The following is a 22892-nucleotide window of genomic DNA, read 5'->3' as shown; positions in this document are numbered from 1 at the left end:
TGTTTGTTTTAAATATGCAAAACTTTGTATAAATGTATCTATGTAGTAGACAATAATATAAACTATGCAAATGTTACTTTTTCAACAATCTCAAGATAATAACTTGTGAACTAAAGGAGATTGATAAATGTTGATAATATTCTTGCTAACAGATTGTAATAACATTTCAAATTAATGTTATGTTAACCATCCTCCACCAAATGTTTTAACATTATTGATTTTCCCCCTGCCTTAAGGTTGGCAACGCTATAAAAAAGGAAAAATTATTCATTCATTCATTGGTGAAAAAAAGCAAGAAAAATTTGCGTGTTGCGTAGTGAAAATTATAATTTTTATTTAAAAACTAATTAAATAATTGCAAATAAATAGGATAATTATTCAAAATCTATTAAGTAAGTGTTAAATAATTAAGGCAGAATGTAAAACACAAGATATAATAACCATTTTCATCAATAACTAACTGTTTTTTTTTTTTCTAATAAAAGAGGTTGATTATATAAATGCACCGTAATATTATTGTCCTATGGAAAAATTATTCAAGAGGACTAACTCTGCACTAGTACTTAGTTAAAGTAATAATGTATAGTTTGTTTTATTTCAAATATTCATTATTTTTAGGAATTCATAAAAAATCGTTAAAACTATTAACTGTATCCAGAACAACAATACAATTATGGTTATGAAACAATTAAAACTTGTGAAAAATGTAAAACATACGAAAATTTAATAAGATTTAATTTACAGTGATTAAAAAACTATTTGCTATATGCAAAACTTTTTGAAATTTAAGAAAAAACTTAATCTGAAATTGTATTTTTCGTATAAAGTTGTATAATTTTAGTTGTACTTATTATTAAAAAAAGTCCTTTGATGATAATGATATGTCATAAAAAGTGAAATATACCCATGTACATATGTATATGTATATAAGTATATATGTACATACATTTATGTACATTAGACCGACTCATAGAGTTATTCTTCTCAAGATATTCCTTACTACCCTAAGCAAAATTAAATACAAATGTATAAATCGTATAGAAAAAAGTACTATTTCAACCTTTTTGATAATTTTCAGTTCTTATTTTTATGAATAATCTATAAGTACCATTTGAACAACTTAACCGTCAAAAACTGTACTTTTAAAAATACTCATTCAATTAGGACTGTTTAGTTTCTATGTTAAAGTACCACTTGGAGAAAGATTTCTTATAGATTTTCATTCAATAAGGAGGATATATCTAATTTTATAAGGTTTGGTTCCACATTATAAAAAAAATTAGAAACTACCATGTAAAGAATGCAAATGTATCATAGATTAATTCAGTCGTAATTCAGGTGTGAGTTGGGGAACAACTCCCGCTTCATCGCCATTATTTTATAAGGATGGCCAGGCTTGTGTTTGTTGCCAAGATTTCGAAAGAATTGCGTCTCACTCGCAGCAATTGAGTGTATTACTTCAAAAAATGCTCCCTTCTCATTTAAACGGACCCATATGAAACTCATAAAGTAGTAAAGTAAATGGACCAAAGTCTATACCTAAAGATTATCATCATATGCTTTCAAAAAGTTCGTTATCACAAATCGGTTTTTCAGAATTTGAAATATAACGTATTTATATTTTGTTTATATTTTTTAGATGCATTATAGTGTAGTAGTACAACATTATGTCACAAAAATCTTGCATAGAACTTAATGAGATACGTAAATTGGACGAAATTCTACGTCAGTGTGAGATTTACGTATCGAAGAACAAACAGACTCCTCTACTAGAGACACGTAAAAAGAAATTTGCTCATCAGATCTTAACCTCTACCAAGCTGCAAAAATTTGTGGAACGTGAACTTTTCTCGCTTATGTGCACCGCCAACAAAATGAATAAGAAAAGTATATTTGTTTCCGACATTCTAATGAACTCCAATTTGTTGTCCTACAAAGATGAAAATGGCAAATATTTTTTACGCAACAATTTCCAAAAGACCCCGAATAACTTTCGTATGTACCATAAAATAGTACGTTCGAATATTGAGGATGACGAGGATGAGTTCATGTATCGTAAGTGTGCTAAAAAGGAAATTTCACAGAATTGTTTGGAAAACATTAAAAACTGTTTGCATGAGAATCTAAAGCAGGGCAAGAAATATGGCTCGAACACCTATGAAGCCATACAGCATAAACGGAAACAACAACTTAGCAAGCAACAACAAGAACAGGAACATGAACAACAGCAGCTGCAGAGGGCACAGCAACAACAACAGCAACAATTGCCTTCACAAGTCCAACATGCCCATTCGCATTTAACGTCATTGGAAAACTGTACGATGAAAACAATGAGACAACCTATGGAAACAGTGGTCGGTGTAGGACCCGGTATATCCTGTGATAAATGTGAAAAACAACGCCATAAAGCGGTACTTATACAGACCGGTTCCGATAACATCAGTGAAAAGAGTCGCAAGTTCAATAAAACAGAGGCTCCTTATGCCAGCAAAGATCATGGTTTTTCGAAATCTATAGCGCAAAGCAGCTGCCAGACTACGCCTGAGGAAAAACGAAAAAATCTCAACAACAACAGCAATAGTCGCTATAAATTCTCCTCGCAAATATTTGGCCGCAAACTATCGTCAAAACATGTCAGCGAACATGGTGAGGACACATTAGATAAGGAGGCTTTATTAAGTCCAAAAATTGAGATTAAATTTCCAGATCCTGTTGAGACGGTGAGTTGATAATTTGCATAACTTCAATTCCATTCACTAATTCATCTGCATTTTTCAGGTTTTGTCGCTGGGGGCAAATGTTTTGCCCGAACATAAAAATATGACCGCTAAGACACATCGTTGGACTATTTTACATTATTCCCCATTCAAGGCTGTCTGGGATTGGATCATTTTGATTTTGGTTATGTATACGGCAATATTTACACCATACGTAGCTGCATTTTTATTGGGTGAACAAGATTATCAGAGACGTACCAATAAGTATATTAACAGTGATCCTATAGTTATTGTGGATCTTATAGGTAATTGGAACAAAGTGCAATGAATATCAATTCAAATTCAATTCGAAACAAAACAGACAAAATTAAAACATTTCAATTAAATATAACAAAAAAGAAAACAAACTATATCAGCAAATAATAGCTACTTGAAAAACGCTTGAAATAATGAAATTTGCAAGAAACTATATATATTTTGGATAATGCCAATATTAAGGAAAATTGATGATAATTTTCTCACGTTCGAAAAAAATTTATGAAAATTTCATAAAATTATGATTTTCTCAAATTCTGTGGGTTTTGAACAAACATGTTATTACTAAGCGGACGCATTTCAAATTTCAATCAATATATCATTGGAAACGGGCAAATAATATTTATATTAAGTCGTCAGTTGTGTGTAAAATGTGGGTAAAATTTCTCTTCCTACAGATCTTTTATTTTTGGCGATCGGTCTAATTAATATATATAAAGAAATGTAGCTTATAGATATAATTCTATTATTACTATTAATGTTGTTTTGTCGAAAGACCATAGAATGCAGAGATGGAGAATTTCTTCGAGTTGATGATAATGCTACGAACATAAAAAAAATATCGTTGCTAAACACGATCATTTAAAATTACAAAGTTCTAAATACGTGAGAAAATTCTTAATAAATTGGCGAAAGAAAGCAATTTCAAACTGGCATTCCATACTGATATATTTTATGTAAAATATATAAATGGAAAAGTTTTGGTTGGATAAGGATTTGGAGAATACTGCAAATACATACGAAAAGAAACATCGAAAGTAAAATTTCTATGAAAATATGCGATGAAATTGGTGAAACCAAAATTATTATTTACTTCAAAATTAAGCACAAAAATGAAACTAAAATTGGAAACGGAATGAAAACAAAACAAAATGTTAAAGGTGTATGTGTGTGTGTGAGTTTCTATCATGTCAAATGATCACTTTCCCGCGGTGGACTTCGTATTGAGAATAATGATGGAACGAGTTAGTCTATTTTTGTGAAATGATGTGGTCCCCCTGAATATTTAGTTTCCTTTTTCCAAAAAAAAAAAAAATCACTTCCATCAAAACATACACAATTTAGACTAATTTTGTGCAATATGTTTTTCTTTATCTAAACTGACAAATTTTTGCCTATTCTTCTGATCCCTTAAAATCCATACATATACTTTATGGGGTCTCTGATACCTAATCAAAATATTTTTTTAAAAAATAACCACGTTATTGATTGTCAAAACAAAATGCCACCATACACACCTAAAAACCGAGTAGAATGAATGTCAAGACATTCTTCGTACCTCAATGAGGTAGTGTAATCGAGTGGTAATTTCTTTTGACAATTAAGGCGGCTTGAAACGCGCTCATTATACAAAAGCTGTACGCCGAGGTAAGAGAGTACTTATAATAGAATTCAAATTCAAATTCAAATTAAAAAACGCTACTTAACTGCATACTTAATTGCCTAAAAGAACTTGGTAAATAATTAAAAACTTAAAAACACCACTGCTGAAATTATTTTTATCTTATACTTAAGTACTTAATATGAATTTTACTTTTTTTTATTTTTTTTTTGAAAGTACAACAAAATTATAATTGTCGTTGTTGTACTTGTACATTCCTCACCCTAAAATAATTTGATAAAGTACTTTTGATCATGAAAAGTTCCCGGCTAATATTTCCGTTAAAATTACCTTTCCGTTTTGTGTAGTTGATGTCACATTTATTGTTGATATATTAATAAATTTCCGTACTACTTTTGTTAATGGGCAAGATGAAGTCGTTTCGCATCCGGGTCGCATAGCAGTCCACTACTTAAGTGGTTGGTTCTTAATCGATTTAAGTTGCGGCCATACCATTTGACTACTCTTGGTAGGCAGTGATACGGACGAGGTAAGTTTGAAAAGTTACTAAACATTAAACATTTTAATTTTATATTTTTGTTTTTTTATATTTAGTAACTACAGTATAAAAAACAAAAGCATAGTATGTTATTATTTTTTAATTTGTAAATTAATTGTATTTGATTATAAAAAATATATATTTATTTATTTGAATTTCGTTTATTATTTTATTAGTCCATCAGTAGCCAAGTTTTAATTTTTGTTTGAAGCTATTAACAAAATATTTAACAATTTAGAAAATTCGTATAACATAATTAAGAAGGGTTTGATTTGTTATTTACAGTGTGTTATTCATTACTAGAATCTCTTCAAAGGGAATACAGTTGTAGACAAATTAAAATAACAATTCATTTTTGCATTGAGATTTGTTTGTCCAAGTTCACTAAAGAGTTAATTTTGGCTAAAATTTATTCTTAAGTTAAGACCTTATAAAGTTTCATCCATATAATTTAAAAATGCTAATAAGGTAGACTTAATCGCTACTGGATCATTATTTCAACAGACTTTTCTCTTCTCTTTAATTACTAAAATAATGTAACAATTATATTATTCTCAACTGATCGCAGAATTTCTCTATCACGAGCGGCAGATTTTTGTGATATTTTAGATCTAGTTCTAGTTAATATCTAATTCCGTTTTAGTTGTTCTAGTTCAGTTCTAGTTCAGTTCTAGTTCAGTTCTAGTTCAGTTCTAGTTCAGTTCTAGTTCAGTTCTAGTTCAGTTTTAGTTCAGTTCTAGTTCAGTTCTAGTTCAGTTCTAGTTCAGTTCTAGTTCAGTTCTAGTTTAGTTCTAGTTCAGTTCTAATTCAGTTCTAGTTCATTTCTAGTTCAGTTCTAGTTCAGTTCTAGTTCAGTTCTAGTTCAGTTCTAGTTCAGTTCTAGTTCAGTTCTAGTTCAGTTCTAGTTCAGTTCTAGTACAGTTCTAGTTCAGTTCTAGTTCAGTTCTAGTTCAGTTCTAGTTCAGTTCTAGTTCAGTTCTAGTTCAGTTCTAGTTCAGTTCTAGTTCAGTTCTAGTTCAGTTCTAGTTCAGTTCTAGTTCAGTTCTAGTTCAGTTCTAGTTCAGTTCTAGTTCAGTTCTAGTTCAGTTCTAGTTCAGTTCTAGTTCAGTTCTAGTTCAGTTCTCGTTCAGTTCTAACTCAGTTCTAGTTCTAGTTCAGTTCTAGTTCAGTTCTAGTTCAGTTCTAGTTCAGTTCTAGTTCAGTTCTAGTTCAGTTCTAGTTCAGTTCTAGTTCAGTTCTAGTTCAGTTCTAGTTCAGTTCTAGTTCAGTTCTAGTTCAGTTCTAGTTCAGTTCTAGTTCAGTTCTAGTTCAGTTCTAGTTCAGTTCTAGTTCAGTTCTAGTTCAGTTCTAGTTCAGTTCTAGTTCAGTTCTAGTTCAGTTCTAGTTCTGTTCTAGTTCAGTTCTAGTTTAGTTCTAGTTCAGTTCTAGTTCAGTTCTAGTTCAGTTCTAGTTCAGTTCTAGTTCAGTTCTAGTTCAGTTCTAGTTCAGTTCTAGTTCAGTTCTAGTTCAGTTCTAGTTCAGTTCTAGCTCAGTTCTAGTTCAGTTCTAGTTCAGTTCTAGTTCAGTTCTAGTTCAGTTCTAGTTCAGTTCTGGTTCAGTTCTAGTTCAGTTCTAGTTCAGTTCTAGTTCAGTTCTAGTTCAGTTCTAGTTCAGTTCTAGTTCAGTTCTAGTTCAGTTCTAGTTCAGTTCTAGTTCAGTTCTAGTTCAGTTCTAGTTCAGTTCTAGTTCAGTTCTAGTTCAGTTCTAGTTCAGTTCTAGTTCAGTTCTAGTTCAGTTCTAGTTCAGTTCTAGTTCAGTTCTAGTTCAGTTCTAGTTCAGTTCTAGTTCAGTTTTGGTTCAGTTCTAGTTCAGTTCTAGTTCAGTTCTAGTTCAGTTCTAGTTCAGTTCTAGTTCAGTTCTAGTTCAGTTCTGGTTCAGTTCTAGTTCAGTTCTAGTTCAGTTCTAGTTCAGTTCTAGTTCAGTTCTAGTTCAGTTCTAGTTCAGTTCTAGTTCAGTTCTAGTTCAGTTCTAGTTCAGTTCTAGTTCAGTTCTAGTTCAGTTCTAGTTCAGTTCTAGTTCAGTTCTAGTTCAGTTCTAGTTCAGTTCTAGTTCAGTTCTAGTTCAGTTCTAGTTCAGTTCTAGTTTAGTTCTAGTTCAGTTCTAGTTCAGTTCTAGTTCAGTTCTAGTTCAGTTCTAGTTCAGTTCTAGTTCAGTTCTAGTTCAGTTCTAGTTCAGTTCTAGTTCAGTTCTAGTTAAGTTCTAGTTCAGTTCTAATTTAGTTCTAATTCATTTCTAGTTCAGTTCGGTTCTAGTTCGAACTATACTCATTAAAATAGATAAAACAAACTATTTGCTGTAAATACATATGTAAATAATATTGTTTTAAAAAGTCTATACTGTAAGTTTTACTTGAAGTGACTCTAATATGATTACAATTAACCATTGTAAGTTTCTTTTCTATTATTCTTATTTATTTTTGAAATTTCGTTTATTAAAATTGCTATTTTTGGTCCGATTATTGCAATAATTTTTATAATTTTTGAGATTTGATAAACAAAAAAACAAGGAAAATCGGACACTGTCAAGCCTACGTAAGTTAATTTCTTATCTTATTTTGATTTCTTAATTGAATTAAAGTATTTTCTTTTTAAAATTGGCTTTAAACGACTCTAAGCCTTTTCATGACGTTCATTTAATATAAATTATAACGAAACAAAAGAAATATTTACCATAATCAAAGATTAATTAATGTTATATTGTTTTACGTCTTTCATAATATTGAGCCTTACTATTGTAAAACGTGTCTACATTTTCTCGCAGTGTTAAGTTTTAAGCTCCACTTCTAATACCCCACTCCTCCCCTTTTGAGTTAAAATTTTTGTTGTGTTTTGTTTTTCGTTTTAATTTTAGTCAGTTTTACTCAAAAAAGAAAAGATGGCGACCGAAGAATAATTCGACAACGTAGTAGGTAGCTGGCATTGAAAATAAAAACTTTAAAATCTCTCTTAAATAATACACTTAGAAAAAAATTACTTAAAAAATAACCATGTGTTTAAAGCCAAGTGTAAACGTTAAAAATTCATTTTTATGTGTGTTTGTTGTTTGTTTTTATTTATCGTTCGTACGTTTTCTTTTGTTAAGTTTAGTAGAAAAAAGAATTTGTTTTTTACTTTAATTTTGTTTTACAATAGTTGGTTTGATATCATTTCTCAACTTCAATTATTGTTTATTTTCCTGTGCAAAATTGTTCAGAATTGATCAGAAATATATATTAAATAAGAAAATCTACATTGTTTTCTATCCAATTATAATGGTTCGTATAACAAAAATAGTACATAGACCTTTTTCTACAGCCACAACATCGCCCAATCGGTTTAGAATGATCTTTAAGCCGATGACATTAATCCTGCTGCCAGTCTGATTTTTCTTCTTAAATTGTAATTAAAATTCTTACGAAGATGTTGATTTTTAAATTCCTTTTGAATAACTAAAAAATGGAATTAAAAACCATTCCGATCACAATAAGTGGCCGTATGAGACACTTTTGATTATCATAATACGATTTCCACGTTTTTCCATACATTTCGAATTGATTTATGAGATATTTTCAGGAACGTATCTTTCCAATCTAGTTATGTTCTAGTTCAGTTCTAGTTTAATTCTAGTTCAGTTCTAGTTCAATTCTAGTTCAGTTCTAGTTCAGTTCTAGTTTAATTCTAGTTCAGTTCTAGTTCAATTCTAGTTCAGTTCTAGGTCAGTTCTAGTACAGTTCTAGTTCAGTTCTAGTTCAGTTCTAGTTCAGTTCTAGTTCAGTTCTAGTTCAGTTCTAGTTCAGTTCTAGTTCAGTTCTAGTTCAGTTCTAGTTCAGTTCTAGTTCAGTTCTAGTTCAGTTCTAGTTCAGTTCTATTTCAGTTCTAGTTCAGTTCTAGTTCAGTTCTAGTTCAGTTCTAGTTCAGTTCTAGTTCAGTTCTAGTTCAGTTCAAGTTCAGTTCTAGTTCAGTTCTAGTTCAGTTCTAGTTCAGTTCTAGTTCAGGTCTAGTTCAGTTCTAGTTCAGTTCTTATTCACTTCTAGTTCAGTTTTAGTTCAGCTCTAGTTCAGTTCTAGTTCAGTTCTAGTTCAGTTCTAGTTCAGTTCTAGTTCAGTTCTAGTTCAGTTCTAGTTCAGTTCTAGTTCAGTTCTAGTTCAGTTCTAGTTCAGTTCTAGTTCAGTTCTAGTTCAGTTCTAGTTCAGTTCTAGTTCAGTTCTAGTTCAGTTCTAGTTCAGTTCTAGTTCAGTTCTAGTTCAGTTCTAGTTCAGTTCTAGTTCAGTTCTAGTTCAGTTCTAGTTCAATTCTAGTTCAATTCTAGTTCAGTTCTAGTTCAGTTCTAGTTCAGTTCTAGTTCAGTTCTAGTTCAGTTCTAGTTCAGTTCTAGTTCAGTTCTAGTTCAGTTCTAGTTCAGTTCTAGTTCAGTTCTAGTTCAGTTCTAGTTCAGTTCTAGTTCAGTTCTAGTTCAGTTCTAGTTCAGTTCTAGTTCAGTTCTAGTTCAGTTCTAGTTCAGTTCTAGTTCAGTTCTAGTTCAGTTCTAGTTCAGTTCTAGTTCAGTTCTAGTTCAGTTCTAGTTCAGTTCTAGTTCAGTTCTAGTTCAGTTCTAGTTCAGTTCTAGTTCAGTTCTAGTTCAGTTCTAGTTCAGTTCTAGTTCAGTTCTAGTTTTCTAGTTCAGTTCTAGTTCAGTTCTAGTTCAGTTCTAGTTCAGTTCTAGTTCAGTTCTAGTTCAGTTCTAGTTCAGTTCTAGTTCAGTTCTAGTTCAGTTCTAGTTCAGTTCTAGTTCAGTTCTAGTTCAGTTCTAGTTCAGTTCTAGTTCAGTTCTAGTTCAGTTCTAGTTCAGTTCTAGTTCAGTTCTAGTTCAGTTCTAGTTCAGTTCTAGTTCAGTTCTAGTTCAGTTCTAGTTCAGTTCTAGTTCAGTTCTAGTTCAGTTCTAGTTCAGTTCTAGTTCAGTTCTAGTTCAGTTCTAGTTCAGTTCTAGTTCAGTTCTAGTTCAGTTCTAGTTCAGTTCTAGTTCAGTTCTAGTTCAGTTCTAGTTCAGTTCTAGTTCAGTTCTAGTTCAGTTCTAGTTCAGTTCTAGTTCAGTTCTAGTTCAGTTCTAGTTCAGTTCTAGTTCAGTTCTAGTTCAGTTCTAGTTCAGTTCTAGTTCAGTTCTAGTTCAGTTCTAGTTCAGTTCTAGTTCAGTTCTAGTTCAGTTCTAGTTCAGTTCTAGTTCAGTTCTAGTTCAGTTCTAGTTCAGTTCTAGTTCAGTTCTAGTTCAGTTCTAGTCAGTTCTAGTTCAGTTCTAGTTCAGTCTAGTTCAGTTCGAGTTCAGTTCTGTTCAGTTCTAGTTCAGTTCTAGTTCAGATTCTAGTTCAGTTCAGTCAAGTAGTTCAGTTCTAGTTCAGTTCTAGTTTCAGTTCTAGTTCAGTTCTAGTTGTCTAGTTCAGTTCTAGTTCAGTTCTAGTTCAGTTATAGTTCAGTTCTAGTTCAGTTCAGTTCAGTTCTAGCTTCAGTTCTAGTTATTCTAGTCCAGTCTAGTCAGTTCTAGTTCAGTTCAGAGTTCAGTTCTAGTGCGTTCTAGTTCAGTTCTAGTCAGTTCTAGTTCAGTTCTAGTTTAGTTCTAGTTCAGTTCTAGTTGAGTTCTAGTTCAGTTCTAGTTCAGTTCTAGTTCAGTTCTAGTTTCAGTTAGTTCAGTTCTAGGTTCAGTTCTAGTTCAGTTCTCAGTTCGTTTCTAGTGCAGTTCTAGTTCAGTTCTAGTTCAGTTCTAGTTCAGTTCTAGTTCAGTTTCTAGTAGTCTAGTTCCGTTCTAGTTCAGGTCTATTTCAGTTCTAGTTCAGTTCTAGTTCAGTTCTAGTTTCAGTTCTAGTTCCGTTCTAGTTCAGTTCTAGTTCAGTTCTAGTTCAGTTCTAGTTTCAGTTCTAGTTCAGTTCTAGTTCAGTTCTAGTTCAGTTCTAGATTCAGTCTAGTTCAGTTCTAGTTCAGTTCTAGTTCAGTTCTAGTTCAGTTATAGTTCAGTTTCGTTCAGTTCTGTTCAGTTCTAGTTCAGGTCTAGTTCAATTCTAGTTCAATTCTAGTTCAATTCTAAATTAGTTATATGTAGTTATAACTTCTCATCCGCTTGATTCAATGTAATATGTTGATCCTCTCTCAAATATTAAAACGTAAAGTATGAATGGGAAGATATTGTTCCCCGCAGCCAATTTAGTATCATTTAATGGATAGATAACACTGTGAGACATGACGTATGACAAAATTAAAAAATTCTTTTGTGATTGTTTTACGAACAAATTGAATTCATAATAAAAATAATAAATTGTTTTACAGGCATTATCAAAATAATGGTCCTCTTGCATGTTTGTTTTCATAGTTTTTTCATATAAAATAATATTAATATTATTAATATATTATTATAAATATTTACGTTAGGCCTGGTAGTATATTTCCGATTTTACTCGTTTTTACTCTAAATATAATAGACTACACCTTAAAAAAATAACTAAATAAACTTTTGTTGGTAGAATTTCACATTTCAAAAACAAAATTAAAAAAAATTAATAATAATTAAAATAACAGCTAGTTTGTGTATTTATTATATTTCTAAATTGTAAACCATTATTAAAACTTTGTTAAAATTTTCAAAAATCAAAATTAAAAATGTCTATACATTTTCATTGCGCTAAATTTGAGGAACTCAATTCTGCTAGAACCAAAGAAATCATTGAAACACATGAATATAGTATTTTTTTAATTGGCAAAAAATATACTTTTAATTTTGATTTTATTAAAATAATTAAAAGAAAATTATGCATTTCTTTTTCTTACACAACCACCCACTCACGTCCACCCACTTTAGTTCATTTCAGTTCATAACAATTTCTTCTTATTTTACAAAAATTAAATTTAAAAAAAAAAAATCAATTTTAATACTACATTAAAAAAAAAAACAATTTTATATTTAATTCAGAATTTAATTTTAACAAAATATTTTACAGCTTGGCTTGGAATAATGAAGAGGTATTAAAAGCCAGTTCTACTTTTTTTAAAAAACAAAAAACTTTAATATTCCACTACATACACGATTTATTTTGTTTTTTTTTTTCTTTAAAATTTTCAATAATTTTTACTACTACTTTGCAAGAATATATAAATTTAAATAACTATAACTATAAACAAATTTAAAGTCAATACTTTTGTTTTCCTAACTGATTAAGTATCTATCAATCTATCTGTATGTAATTGAAAGGGCATTATTTAGGTGGTAGTTATAAACAATAATGTTTTTTTTGTTTTAAACAAATTCGATTTGAACTCAAAACTAATTCAAGCAATAATTTTGTTTCACTGAAAGCAAAAAAAAAAAAAAAATAAATTAATTAAAAAAAATTAACAACTTGTAAGTATTAGACAATTTGGCCAGATCTTGTATTGCCTGTAAATACAACAACTACTTGTACTTCTAATATAAAACAAACAATTTACCAATAACAACAACAATGCACTTTTACAAAAAACAAATTAAATCAAAATGAATTCTTCTATAAACTATTTAGCACTTTGTACTATGTATAAATATGTACTTAACTAATTAAATAATTAATTAATTTAATAATTCTTTTGATTATTTTGGTTTCATGAAATACACACAATGCTTTTAACTCTAAAAAATTAAGTTAAAACTACAGATATGGACAGAATATATATTTACATATATGAAAACAACAAAACTAATTATTTTCAATTCATTTTATTAATTTGATTTCTTTAAGTTTTTCTTTTAAATTTTGCATTTTTTAATTTTTTTTTTAATAATTTTTCTTCTTACTTATTTTTGAATGGCTTGAAATTTAGGCAATTTTAAATAAATCTAGCTAAAGTTATTCTTTTTAAAACTTTCAACTCTTACTAATAAATAAAATTTTTTTCAGTCAATTATAAATCTAGATTAAAAAACTCTTTAGGGGGTTTGAAACCTTTTTTTATAAAACAAACATATGCATAAAGGTAACGTTATTTATTTAAACGATATTTTAGCGATAACAATATTTCGAATATCGGTTCGGTAATGAAAGTCGCGATCAAGGAGAAGTTTTGTAATTTGCAATTTTTTTTTTAAATTAATAGTTAATTAAGTTTTCAATCTTATAATTATTAATGAATATTTACTTTTTATTTGATTTTAAAAGAAAAGTAACAGAATATTTATCTTTTTAAACCGGAAGATTCCGGTGAGAATCTTATCATTAGATTTTTTATTTGCGCCGCAAAAGCACTATGAAATGGACTTCACTGCTCTAATATTACTTTGACAAATTTCATTAGATGAAAAATTTCATTAGTTGAAACACTACAGATGTATTGGGCCTAAGCTGTATTTGAAAATTCATTGCAGTTGAAGACCTTGTTATAATTCTCTTATTCATTTTGTATTAGTTCAGTTCTCGTTCAGTTCTAGTTTAGTTCTAATTCAGTTCTAGTTCTAGTTCAGTTCTAGTTCAGTTCTAGTTCAGTTCTAGTTCAGTTCTAATTCAGTTCTAGTTCAGTTCTAGTTCAGTTCTAGTTCAGTTCTAGTTCAGTTCTAGTTCAGTTCCAGTTCAGTTCTAGTTCAGTTCTAGTTCAGTTCTAGTTCAGTTCTAATTCGATTCTAGTTCAGTTCTAGTTCAGTTCTAGTTTAGTTTCTAGTTTAGTTCTAGTTTAGTTCTAGTTCAGTTCTAGTTCAGTTCTAGTTCAGTTCTAGTTCAGTTCTAGTTCAGTTCTAGTTCAATTCTAGTTCAGTTCTAGTTCAGTTCTAGTTCAATTCTAGTTCAGTTCTAGTTCAATTCTAGTTCAGTTCTAGTTCAGTTCTAGTTCAGTTCTAGTTCAGTTCTAGTTCAGTTCTAGTTCAGTTCTAGTTCAGTTCTAGTTCAGTTCTAGTTCAGTTCTAGTTCAGTTCTAGTTCAGTTCTAGTTCAGTTCTAGTTCAGTTCTAGTTCAGTTCTAGTTCAGTTCTAGTTCAGTTCTAGTTCAGTTCTAGTTCAGTTCTAGTTCAGTTCTAGTTCAGTTCTAGTTCAGTTCTAGTTCAGTTCTAGTTCAGTTCTAGTTCAGTTCTAGTTCAGTTCTAGTTCAGTTCTAGTTCAGTTCTAGTTCAGTTCTAGTTCAGTTCTAGTTCAGTTCTAGTTCAGTTCTAGTTCAGTTCTAGTCCAGTTCTAGTTCAGTTCTAGTTCAGTTCTAGTTCAGTTAAGTTCTTTGATAATAAAATAACGAGTCCCAGTTGAGGACCTTCTTTATAATTCTCGGATTTTACTTGTAATTCTTTTACAGAATGAAAGCGTTGTATGTAGAGCATGCTAAATTTAAGCAACTTTGATCGGGCAAATATTATTAAAAAAAGTTCTTCAGAAAAAAATACTGTGTCAGTACCAGATTCAGTTTTTTGCGAAATTGCGAGAAAAATAAATAAATCTATTATATCCGATTTTAAGTTTAAATTTGGATGTCATAAAATCATATGAGGATTTATGGGATTGTGCATATTATTTAGAAGAAATGTGATCTGAGAGAGATGATTATGATTCCCTTATTTATTTCAAAAATTCCCGAATTTATTAATTGTTAAAATTTCGTTTATTATTTGTTCCCAAAATTAAAGTGTTTTCGATTTCTGTATTCAATTTCTTTTACACAAATCTTTGATAAATATGAACAAATTGTTTCCAAGCATGTGGGAATCGAACAATGAGGCGCACCTTGTAAATTGACTTATTAATTATGTAATTTATTTTTAATTGTATTATTGCAGTTTTCAATTATTTCAAATACAAAATATGTATAATTAATTTAATGTATTTTTTTGTTTAATTTAATCATATCTGTAACTGTATCTTTATCTGTATCTGTAACAAAATTTAAAAAAAAAAAATATACATACATACTTACCAAGTTATATGATTTTTTCTGGTTAGGTTTCTGTCACCAGCTATTTTTTCCCCAAAAATCTATTACTTTTACTGATTTAACAATTTTCAAAATTATATATGTATCTATGCATAACATAACTGGTACCAAGCAAATCTCTATATATATATTTCCGAAAAAGATTAAAAAAGAGAGTAAAATTAAGGAATTGGTTGGTTGGTTGTATGTTTAAATTGTACTGTAAGAAGACATCGGCGCTTTTTATGAATTCTTATACATTTTCAGGTCTTGCTTGTCAAACAAACATTCACATTAATAAGGATGATAATATATTTATTCAAACATTGGCAAATTCGGTTCGTATATTTTGAAACTAACAAACCATATTTAGAACAGAACTATTTACAAAACCAAAAAAAAAAAAGATTGTTGCAAAAAATTACAAACTTAAATATAAAATTTAAAAAAAAGGAACGTTTCATTTTAACGACTTGTGTCTGTGTCATGAAAAGATTTAGTGTCGTTTTTTTTTTTGGATTCCGAAACCTTGTTTTTGTGTATGTGTATTTAGTTGATTATATGTTTTTTTTCGTTTTTTTTGTCAAATATTTAAAATATCATTTTATTTTTGGTATAATTTATACTTTTTTTCCAGTGTTTAGATGCTTTTTACAAATTTTCAGTTGTTTTTTAACACACTTTTTAGATAAAAAAATAATAATATGAAATATTTAGTAAACAATTATAATGGAACAATTTGAGAACAACATTTATATTAAGCAAACACTAGGTAACAAAAAAAAACTAACAAAATAAAAAAGATTTTATATAGAAACTAGTATAAATTTAGAATGTTACAAATACATGAATGCTGAGATGAGCTTTTATTTTATACAATATATTAAATAAATACATACAAATATACTTACATATATATATTTATTATTTATAATTATTTTATTTAGTTTAGGTTTAAAAGAAAAACCCCCAAAAAACAAAATAAAAAAAAAATACTTTTATACCTAAAGATTTTCTTATATTACGGAACTAATATGAAATATTTGATTTCATTTCCCAGACTACAACACTGATTGGTCTATTGAAAACAGCACGTTTGTTGCGTTTTGGTAAGAGTTGCGCGTAAAATCGATCGTTATTCGGAATATGGAGCAGCAGTTTTGGTATTACTGATGGCTACTTTTGTCCTAATTGCCCATTGGTTGGCTTGTCTATGGTAATGTGATTTTATTTCTAATATTTTTTATGCTAATGTGTTGTCCAATTAATTGGATTGCCTTTTAAAGGGATCAATTGTGGCTTTTAAACTCTGTAAAGTAATATTAAGTAAAAGTTTTGCTATAAAATTTTATTTTAGTTATAATATTAATTGTATAAATAATAACCATATGCTTGTCACAAACATATATTATGTACATAGGTAGTTATATCATTGGCCTCTACCGCATATGTATTTCAAAACCCAAAATACTTGAAATTTAAAAGAAAACTACATATATAAAAGCTAGTAAATGTATAAAATTTTATAGCAAAATTTTTGAAATTTCTAAAACAGAGTTTGAATGTTAACTTTCCAATTTTTATGCAATACTTTAACTTGTTGCTGTAATTTTTTTATTGTTAATATTTTTCTTACAGTGTATAATTTATTATTCGTAATTTTAACATTGTCTTAGAGAATTTTTCTTGCATCAAATTTATACGTATTAATGTAATAGCGCTTGTTAATTTTCATCCATGTATAATTGTTATAATTTTATAAAAACAAAATCAAGATATCTAGAAAAGTGGTTCTCAACAACGATATATATATATATGTTTGTATATATTGCACAAGTAATCTGCAGTGTAAAACCTGCAATAAGCCATACTTTTGCGACAGTTTGTTTAACCATCAAAATTATAGAAAATGTGAATCCTTTTCGTTTCTTTATTGTAACATTAATTAGCAACTCTAGCTCTATTTATTTCCGCAACATAACCCCACTTTCTTAAGACAAGTTCGAAAATGCCAAAATATTTCATGTTGCTGATGATTGTCGTCCCACTACTAAAGAGGAAGTTTTGGGCTTTATTAACCCACTCGGGTTGGGTTCAGAGGTACTCAAAGTATGGCATCTTTTTCACTTAAATATTTTTATGGCGCAGTGTTATAAAGCCATAGGTAATAAAGCCATATGACCTTATTTCTCAATGAATGAGAAATATAACCATATGGCTTTATTGCCTACACCCAAGTGCAATATCACCATAAACTAAAAGTAACCAAAGTGGAAATAACGCCATAACAGTGAAATAGTTACGGTTACAAATTGCCAAAAGAATCAGTTGCCAATAATTCCTCAAAATTCAAAAATGAAATAAATCCCTAAAATATTTTGGGAAGTTATTTCATTATATTACTTTTATATCACGAAATAAAAAAAATATATGTTTGATAGCCGGCCTTCGGCCGGGCGCCAGGGTTTTCTCCTCTGAGATATATTGGACACCGGCTTCGCTAAAAATACACTTTCCGTGTAACAAGAGCGTTCGACCGTAGGCCGGCTATTTAGGAAATCTTTACTAAGCGAAGCCGGTGTTGGACATACCATAGAGAAGAAAGTCCTTGCGCCCGGCCGTAGGCCGGCTATTTAGGAAATCTTTACTAAGCGAAGCCGGTGTTGGACATATTATAGAGTTGTAAATCCTGCGTCCGGCCGTAGGCCGGCTATTTAGGAAATATTTATTAAGCGAAGCCGTTGTTGAAATGAAAAAATTAAATGAGCAATAACACCATAATGGTTTTATTTCATTCCTTACATGGAAATAAAGTCATATGGCCTTATTTCTCAATGAAATGAGAAATATAACCATATGGCTTTATTACCTATGGCTTTATAACACGGCGCCATTTTTTATATAGTTAACAAATGTCTTAAGCCGCCTTTACACGATCACACAAATAATATGATCTGTCAAAATTTTGTGTAAAACAGTACGCATGGGATAGTCTAAACGCAATATGTAATGAAACCATCATACATTGAGAGAAAATATGTAGGGAAAATTTCACAGTTGTATGGCTCTTTTCATTTATTTAAAATGATAAAAAAACTAGCAAGTCGCATTAGATCAGGGATGTATTTTTATGTAAATACATAAAAATGAAACATCTGTTTTCATCTTACTTTGTTATTGTTTTATAAAAATCTTCTAAACACAAAATAAATAAATCATACGACTTTTAAATATCATTTTACTTGTTCATTAGACTTTACGTACGTAAAGTGTGATCGTGTTAAAGGGCCCTTAGATAGCCTAGGAAATACACCTATGCCACTATCGGGAAAGTTATGTTCATGGAAAATGTTTGGTTAAAACAAACAAATCGTCCGATGTTCTGTAATTTAGTTTCCTGGACGTAATTCCTAAGAATTTTCCAATCATTGTTAATGGGATCTAATTTCGACAGATAGCCAGACAAAGAAAGTACTCCATGTCCGTTGAAATACACCTATACCACTATCGGGAAAGTTATGTTCATGGAAAATGTTTGGTCAAAACAAACAAATCGTCCGATGTTCTGTAATTTAGTTTCCTGGACGTAATTCCTAAGAATTTTCCAATCATTGTTCGTGAGGAATGTTATATCCGGAATAATATCACTTCCAAGTTAATGGGATCTAATTTCGACGATCACCAGACAAAGAAAGTACTCCATGTCCTGTTTGAATCCGCAGGCCCAATTTTATATAGTGGTTCCGGTAATCCTAAAATCGTAAAATACGTACCATCTCCTTAGGGTCACACCATATGATCTTTATGGTTCTATCCAACGTCTTATTATTACAAGAGGACTTATGGGATTCTTTTTAAAGTAAGTTAATTCACTCTTTCATTGCCGACTACACCCGAGTGGCCTGTTATCTATATGATGCAAATCTTACTTATGTGAGAATGTTTGGTTAAAGCTTTCTTAAATCCAATATGGTCTTAGATTTAACCTTTTCACCTGATATCGCCCTAATTACCATCAATTTGCACATTCTGGCCTTCTGCCTGTAAGTTGATGTCGTAATTAGGCAGATGGTAGTATATGTATTTCTTTTTCATCGATTTCTATATAGAACTTAGGCCCAGTTAAGAGCCATCCGTATAGCAACGAATTCCTACGGGTTTTTGCTCTAATGTTCCGCTTAACAATGATATTCTATATGGGATCAGTGTTTCAAAATCCCAACATATTCTGTGTCTGGCAGCTTTCGGGCACGTCCGATATTTGTTGTGTTAAGCCTTTCAATTTGTCCAGTATAGGACATGTCCTATAACTGCCTATAAGTGCCATAATCATTTAGTCTTTTATCCAGGATGCCCTGGCATGGGGAACTTAACCCCGACAACACTTCCTTTCCAGACATTCGAAATTTTATTGAAATTGACCTTTATTTTCAACATTCGTCCCACTATGCGTCATTAAAAGTGACCTAATAAAGATCTCTGCATCTGATGTAAATTATATATCGTTTTTAATTCCTTAGGAAGTCCTTCTTTTGGTTGGGTACTATTAGAGGTTCTAGAACTCTTAATTAAAAGTTTTATTTTTCACATTATATTATTGTTATATGAGAACCACTGATCTAGAATATATATATATATTTAAATGTTTATAAATGTATAAATTAAATTTAAGAGAAAATTGGTCTTACTTTTTATCTATAAAGTGACATCTTTTAAAAGATGTTCGATAACTTTATATGTAAAAAGCGGATTAAGCAAGAACATTGTTGATAAGTCGTCTATTTTATGGTGAATGATCTCTGTTGAATCAATTAATTATAAAAAATATTTCAAAATTTACTAAACTATAACAAAGTTTTGAAATTGATTTATGCATTTAAAAAAAATAGCATGTTTAAGAACTCATCAAACAATATGTTTTGCTGCAAGATCAAAATATGATCGCCCTAAGCAAAAACCTAATCTAAAACAGTAATTACTAACTAAATTAATTGCTTTTGCTGGAAAATATGCATATACTAGATATAACTGTAATTAACAATTAATATGTTTTCACTTTGGAACACATATATGGTGGGAATTTTCAATATTTTTATACTGAAATCATAATATTAGATTTTTTATAATTTAGTTTTTTAAAAAATCTAAATATGATTGCATATGGACAAGCAGTTTTCGTTTTCTTTGTAAACAATACTATATACAAATATTTGGAGCCGCTGAACATCATTTTAAATTCAAAATTGTTTGCCTACTACTACTACTACGTTAAAGATAAAAACTTGGACCAGCTTAAAAACCCGCCCCCAAAAAGACAAAAAATTCATATGTTATTTAAACTTATGTTATTGAATGTTTGTGCTATATATACATATATTTTTTTTGTTTGGAATGCTCTGTGAATGAAAACGCTGTTAAAAATTGCTTTAATGTTAAGAAAAAAAAAAAATGAAAGCTATAATCAAGCGTTTTAATTTTGGTTTATTTTGAAAATTTATTTATTCAAATTTACAACAACTACTAGAGCAGTTAATGTTGTTAAACCTATGTTCCTAATTAGTGTCTAATAAACGTTTTCTATCCGCTGGACGGAATAATAAAGTCCATTCGTAGCTAATGCTGTTGGACGTTGTTGTAATAATTCCTTTTTTTAGGTATGCTCTTGGTAATGCTGAACGTATAATGTTATCAAAAAATATAGGCTGGTTACATACTTTGGGAAATGATATTGACGAACCCTATTTTGAAAATAAAACCGGTGGTCCTTCTATCAAGGTAAACAAAATAAAAATCAAGAAAATCGAATTTCAATTAAAAATTGGGGTGTGGTGGTGGATGTCGTGTTGAACCGTCAGTTAACGCAAAACATTTTTACATTTTACAGTCCCGGTATATAACCGCGCTATATTTTACATTTACATCCTTAACCTCGGTGGGATTCGGTAATGTGGCTCCAAATACAGATGCAGAGAAAATTTTTACAATATGTGTTATGTTGGTGGGATGTAAGTTAACTTTTTGTATTAACTTTTTTTGTAACCGTATACGAATCCATCCATGTATTATATTAGCATTTATTGAATATACTAATTTTCAGCCTTAATGTATGCTAGTATTTTCGGTAATGTTTCGGCCATTATACAACGATTGTATTCGGGTACAGCCCGCTATCATACACAAATGTTAAGAGTGCGAGAGTTTATAAGATTTCATCAGGTATTACAAAATTAACAGTCAAATCCTGTCTATAACGTTCGAATGCCCCTAAAACATTCAAAAAAAACGTTATAGTCATGTTTTCACTGTAAATCTGTTGATATCCTATAATAGTGATGGCCATGTGACCTGATTAATTAAATCGCAATCTAACGGGTTTTTAAGTTATATTTTGGATTCCTTTTTTTGGAACTTGCAATGTTGAAACTAAGTAAAAAACTTTAGGTCACATATCCAGCACTATTGTACATTTTCGTTAGCTTCTTATGTTGGTGTTGATAAAGAACGAAAATACTTTCTCTAGATACCCAATCCTTTAAGGCAGCGTCTAGAAGAATATTTCCAACATGCCTGGACCTATACCAATGGCATTGATATGAATTCCGTTTTAAAGGGCTTCCCGGAATGTCTACAGGCTGATATTTGTTTACATTTGAATCGTAAATTGTTACAAAATTGTCCTGCATTTTCCGGTGCTAGTCCTGGTTGTTAGGTATTTACACATACTCATGCTACAAAAAAAAACTCATTGATCATTTGCAAAATTTATAGAAACTTCTTACACTAATTTGTTTTTTGTTTTATTTCTGGAACTCTAGAGCGTTATCACTAAAATTTAAAACCACTCATGCGCCGCCTGTGATTGTTTTTGGTGCATAAGGGTGATGTTTTGACCTCTTTGTTCTTTATAGCCAGAGGATCAATAGAAATTCAAAAGGAAAATACAACTATAGTTATATTGGGTAAGTAACACATTCTGTAGTAAAACTGATCGTGGTTTACTTTTTTGGAGACAATATTTAATAATTAGCACAATTACTTTTTATTACGTACGTTTGACGTTATTTTTACGAAATAAGATACAAATAATTTCAGTAATGCTAATTAAGCAACTTCTGAATTACTCGTTCCACTAAATAAACATGTTCTACAAATATTGATGGACGTGATTGAAGTTAATTTTAGGTTGGGCTTAAAAAAATGTTTATAGACTAGACTATAGATTAGACTATAGACTACACTACAGACTGGACTATAGACTAGACTATAGACTAGATTATAGACTAGATTATAGACTAGACTTTAGACTAGAATAGACTAGACTATAGACTAGACTATAGACTAGACTATTGACTAGACTATAGACTACTATAGACTAGACTATAGACTAGACTATAGACTAGACTATAGACTAGACTATACTAGACTATAGTCTAGTCTATATCTCTATACTATAGACTATATAGACTATCTATAGACTCTAATATATATCTATAGTCTAGCTCTATAGTCTATAGCTCTATATCTAGTCTATAGTCTAGTCTATATTCTAGTCTATAGTCTATCTAGTCTAGTCTAGTCTAGTCTATAGTCTAGTCTATAGTCTAGTCTATAGTCTAGTCTATAGTCTAGTCTATATCTAGATAGTCTAGTCTATAGTCTAGTCTATAGTCTAGTCTATAGTCTAGTCTATAGTCTAGTCTATATCTAGTCTATAGTCTAGTCAATAGTCTAGTCTATAGTCTAGTCTATAGTCTAGTCTATATCTAGTCTAAGTCTAGTCTATAATCTAGTCTATAATCTAGTCTATAGTCTAGTCTATAGGTCTGTGTAGTCTATAGTCTAATCTATAGTCTAGTCTATAAACATTTTTTTAAGCCCAACCTAAAATTAACTTCAATCACGTCCATCAATATTTGTAGAACATGTTTATTTAGTGGAACGAGTAATTCAGAAGTTGCTTAATTAGCATTACTGAAATTATTTGTATCTTATTTCGTAAAAATAACGTCAAACGTACGTAATAAAAAGTAATTGTGCTAATTATTAAATATTGTCTCCAAAAAAGTAAACCACGATCAGTTTTACTAC

General features: G+C 30.1%; 1 pseudogene; it reads left to right on the top strand.

Moving 5' to 3' along the window:
- Positions 1 to 149: 149 nt before the first annotated feature.
- On the top strand, positions 150 to 21513 carry LOC119611692 (annotated as a pseudogene).
- Positions 21514 to 22892: the final 1379 nt, after the last annotated feature.

The sequence above is a fragment of the Lucilia sericata genome, unplaced genomic scaffold, assembly GCF_015586225.1.
Source record: "Lucilia sericata isolate MDLA Ls3-8-SP2 unplaced genomic scaffold, ASM1558622v1 Contig001510F_arrow, whole genome shotgun sequence".
Taxonomy (NCBI): domain Eukaryota; kingdom Metazoa; phylum Arthropoda; class Insecta; order Diptera; family Calliphoridae; genus Lucilia; species Lucilia sericata.
This window is presented reverse-complemented; position numbering and strand designations above follow the sequence as displayed.